Genomic DNA, 4,973 nt, shown 5'->3' with positions numbered 1-4,973 from the left:
ATCCTCTGATGGCTACTTCCAGCAGGATAATGCACCATGTCACAAAGGTTGAATCATTTCAAATTGGTTTCTTGAACATGACAATGAGTTCACTGTACTAAACTGGCCCCCACAGTCACCAGATCTCAACCCAATAGAGCATCTTTGGGATGTGGTGGAACGGGAGCTTCGTGCCCTGGATGTGCATCCCACAAATCTCCATCAACTGCAAGATGCTATCCTATCAATATGGGCCAACATTTCTAAAGAATGCTTTCAGCACCTTGTTGAATCAATGCCACGTAGAATTAAGTCAGTTCTGAAGGCGAAAGGGTGTCAAACATAGTATTAGTATGGTGTTCCTAATAATCCTTTAGGTGAGTGTATTTTCACTGACCTATTTTGCATTGCTCAAGGACACATCAGGACACTTTGGAAACTCTTTCAAAGGAAGAACGCCCTGAGCTATGACAAGACTTACACTTACCCCAACAAGGTGATGCTCAATGGCTTGTTCAAACAGCTGCTGCTCGTCTTGTGCCACCATCAGACAATCACAGAGCTATTGTGCCTTCTACACCTTACGGTAGCTTTACTTTAACAATAATAATGACGGCGACCACGACGACAAAAAGAAAAACAAGAACAACAACAACAACAACAAGAACAATAACATCATCATCAGATTTTAATTAAAAGTGGCTACACCAGCGTTTACAATTTCAACCTGTCGACGGACGGACGCTCTGAGTCCAACAATTTCGGGAACTCCAATGAAGAAAAGCCACCTACCGCCTCTGGGGAACCACGAGGGCAAGCAGGACGAAAAGGGCCGGCCCACAGCAGGCTCTTTCCGCCCGGTTTCAAACCGGGGACCTTTTGTGCATTAGGCGAACGTGATAGCCACTACACTACGGAAACCAACCCGTCCTGGTGTTTCGAATAACTCCTATCGAAGCCGGCTGGTAAAACGCACACAGGCGTTTCCCGTGGGCCAGCCTGTGAGATAAAGGTTTCTATTTTCACTGACCTATTTTGCATTGCTCAAGGGCACATCAGGACACTTTGGAAACTCTTTCAAAGGAAGAACGCCCTGAGCAATGACAAGACTTACACTTACCCCAACAAGGTGATGCTCAATGGCTTGTTCAAACAGCTGCTGCTCGTCTTGTGCCACCATCAGACAATCACAGAGCTATTGTGCCTTCTGCACCTTACGGTAGCAACAAATCTAACTACTGCTTTACTTTAACATTAATAATGACGGCGACTACGACGACAACAAGAACAACAACAACAACAACAACATCAACAAGAACAACAACAACATCATCATCATCATCATCAGATTTTAATTAAAAGTGGCTACACCAGCGTTTACAATTTCAACCTGTCGACGGACGGACGCTCTGAGTGCACCGATTTCGGGATACTTCGGAAACTCTTTCAAAGGCAGGACGCCCTGCGATCAGACAGTGCCTGCACTTAGCCCAACAAGGTGATGCTGAATGGCTTGTTCAAACGGCTGGTGGTCTTCCGTCACCACCAGACTATCAGAGCTATTTTGCGCCTTCAACTACATAAGAGTAACAGCAATGTCACCGATCCTGCTACGGTCGTATTGCAACAGCAACGACATGTATCGATTTTAAAAGTGTCAGTTCCAGCGCCTCGCAAAGCTACCCTTCTGCGATCATTTGTTCTCAAGGTCAGGATTTCTTGCCACTCCGAGGAAGAGAAAACGACGGCCGGCCATGGGGCAGAGAGATGAGGACGGGTAACACGGCACTGGCACGCGTGCACCGCGGGTTGTTTCCGCCCAGTTTCGAACCAGGGACTTCTCGCGTGTGAGGCGAACATGATAGCCACTACACTACAGAAACCAACCTGTCCTGGGGTTTCGATTGGCTCCCATCGAAGCAGGCTGGTAAAACGCGCACAGGCGTTTCCCGTGGGCCTGCCTGTGAGATAAAGGTTTCTATTTTCACTGACCTATATTGCATTGCTCAAGGGCACATCAGGACACTTTGGAAACTCTTTTAAAGGAAGAATGCCCTGAGCTATGACAAGACTTACACTTACCCCAACAAGGTGATGCTCAATGGCTTGTTCAAACAGCTGCTGCTCGTCTTGTGCCACCATCAGACAATCACAGAGCTATTGTGCCTTCTACACCTTACGGTAGCAACAAATCTAACTACTGCTTTACTTTAACAATAATAATGACGGCGACCACGATGACAACAAGAACAACAACAACAACATCATCATCATCATCATCATCAGATTTTAATTAAAAGTGGCTACACCAGCGTTTACAATTTCAACCTGTCGACGGACGGACGCTCTGAGAGCACCGATTTCGGGCACTCCAATGAAGAAAAGCTACCCACCGCCTCCGGGGAACCACGAGGGCAAACAGGACGAAAAGGGCCGGCCCACAGCAGGCTGTTTCCGCCCGGTTTCGAACCGGGGACCTTTCGCGTGTTAGGCGAACGTGATAACCGCTACACTACGGAAACTGACACCGCCACGTCTTGCTTCAAACGGTTACCGTTGAAGCCTGCTGGTAAAACGGGCTCAGGCATTTCAGGTCGGCTAGACTGTGAGATGGCGTCTGAAGTGCCGCGAAAGGATGCCATTTTCACAGACCTGTTTGGCATTGCTAAAGGGCACATCAGGACACTTCGGAAACTCTTTCAAAGGCAGGACGCCCTGCGCTCTGACAGTGCCTGCACTTAGCCCAACAAGGTGATGCTGAATGGCTTGTTCAAACGGCTGGTGGTCTTCCGTCACCACCAGACTATCAGAGCTATACTGCGCCTTCAACTACATAAGAGTAGATAGTAGGGTTTTTTGGGCGCGGCCTATTTTGTTATGACGTATGCCCTAAGCTTATTAATATTCCTACGTCATAATTGGGGGGCGTGATTTTAGGTAGAGTTATTTCCTTAATTATTCCTACATCATATCCGTCAGAAAGTGTACACCCATAAAACCCTGAACATCAAGGCCACCCATAAATACCCCCACCCCTCTGAAGGCAACGCCCCGAAACTCTCCTCTCTATTTAAGAACCCGCGCTGCTTTTAGGCAATACCTCTTTAATTCTCAGCATCAGAAACATCCCGCTTCTTCAACATGTCCAGCGACATCAACATGAAACCCCGCAAGAAACAATCCCGGGCAAGGGTTCCTGTACTCACCAATTTGAAGATTGAACGCTCCTGGGTGTTGTTCTGGGGGGCTCGACGGGGTTACCGCTTTAAAAGGGATCCCAGCTATGTTGGAGTGGAGCTTTTTGCTTTGGGAGAGAAGGAGGGTACGTTGGAACCTTTTGAGACGGTAATTGAATACTCTTATGAGGACTGGTTGAAGGTGATGGCCTGGAGAGATCTGGGGCTTGTGGATAAGACTCTAGAAGGCTTGCAAGAGGGTCCAAGAGAATGCGAAATGGAGTCTCCGACTCAGGGTTTTGAAAGGTGTGAATGGGAAAGCTTGCAGAACTACGGTAGAGTGGTGAAGAGTCTATCTCTAACTACAGATCGTAAGGTTTTGTTTAGCAGTACCCTGATTACAAACCCTATTGAAGGGGGTGTGGAGGATCCAGAAAAACAGGTTACTGAAATTATGTTTGACGCCGTGGACTGGCCGTTCTTGAAAGAGGTCATAAACTGTATAAATGATGGTTTTGACATCTTGACCAAATGTTCGCAACTGGATTTGGTTAGAAGGAGAATATGCTGGATTATGGATTATATATCCCCCTTGAATGACGACGACGATGATAAAACAGACGACGTGTGGGGTTTTGGAGGGGGGTCTGACGGCTCAGGGGCTACTCTCTTCTAAGAGGGCGGTGTGTCGTGACGTAGTGAAGAGATAGGATAAAAGGCGCAACAATTCAATCATGGTTTAAAATTAAAGAGAATGTCTTACCTGAAAGCTGCGGACGTCGACAGGCTCTACAGGCCTCTTCAAACCCGGGATCACCCCTGGTTCTATTCCCCAGATTTTGTATACACTCTGGAACCCTTTGACTGCGGTTACTCTCCAAGACCTCAGACCCTGGACTGCTTCTGCAACTGGTTCTGTCATCAACACTCTGCAGCTAACCTGAGAGCGCTATTACACCATGTGCTTGACAGAAAAGTAGCCAACGCGAGCCTTTTCTCTACAGATTTAACCATCGATGAGGATCAACTTTCAAACCTGGAAAAGTTAATGGCTGCTGTAACAAAGACCGGGGGGTACGAACACTGGGATGAAGCGCTCAAGGGGGCCAAGAATGATATTAGGCCATTTCATCAACATCTGTATGACCTTTTACTGAGCATGTTTAATACACCTCTGTTTACTTTTAAAATAGGTCATATTGTTGTTTTATTTACATATGTAACTGAGGTGTGTGCCTACAAGATAAAGAAACAGGTATATTTGTTGATATAGATCAAGTAACCAATCATCTGATTTCTTTTTGTCTGGACCGTAGAAAAAATTGTTGTGTATGTTATACTTTTCTCAAATGTCTAAAAAGGGGTATCTGCTCTCCTGAAGTTGAATAAAAAACCTTGTATAAAAACTTTGCGCATAGTGTGGGTCTGTGTGGTTATTTGACAGAATGACTCGGCAAGCTCCCCAAATGCAGGAACTATACTACAACCCAGCCAAGATTGGGGGTTTGGCGGGTAAGAAGGGTTTTCAAAGAGGACTCGCTGAGGCCGGAGTGAAGGTTAATGATGTGGTTGTTTCAGAATGGTTACGGGAACAAGACGCCTATACCTTACATAAACCTCTCAGGATTAACTTTAAAAGAAACCGCGTATATGCAACTGACATAGACTCACAATGGCAAATGGATCTAGTCGATATGTCAAATTTATCAAAACATAACAATGGTCACAAATTGATGTTGATGTGTATCGATGTGTTATCAAAATATGCCTGGGCTCGCATTCTACATAATAAAACAGGTCGGGCGGTGACAAGGGCCT

General features: G+C 46.2%; 1 non-coding gene across 1 annotated transcript; it reads right to left on the bottom strand.

Moving 5' to 3' along the window:
• Positions 1-2,428: 2,428 nt before the first annotated feature.
• trnav-aac (transfer RNA valine (anticodon AAC)) lies at positions 2,429-2,501 on the bottom strand. Its single transcript has one exon. It is a non-coding gene; the product is annotated as a tRNA-Val (tRNA).
• Positions 2,502-4,973: the final 2,472 nt, after the last annotated feature.

The sequence above is a fragment of the Amia ocellicauda genome (genome assembly GCF_036373705.1).
Source record: "Amia ocellicauda isolate fAmiCal2 chromosome 11 unlocalized genomic scaffold, fAmiCal2.hap1 SUPER_11_unloc_1, whole genome shotgun sequence".
NCBI classification, from domain to species: Eukaryota; Metazoa; Chordata; class Actinopteri; order Amiiformes; family Amiidae; genus Amia; species Amia ocellicauda.
The sequence above is the reverse complement of the archived record's forward strand: the minus strand, read 5'-3'. Positions and strand labels throughout refer to the sequence as shown.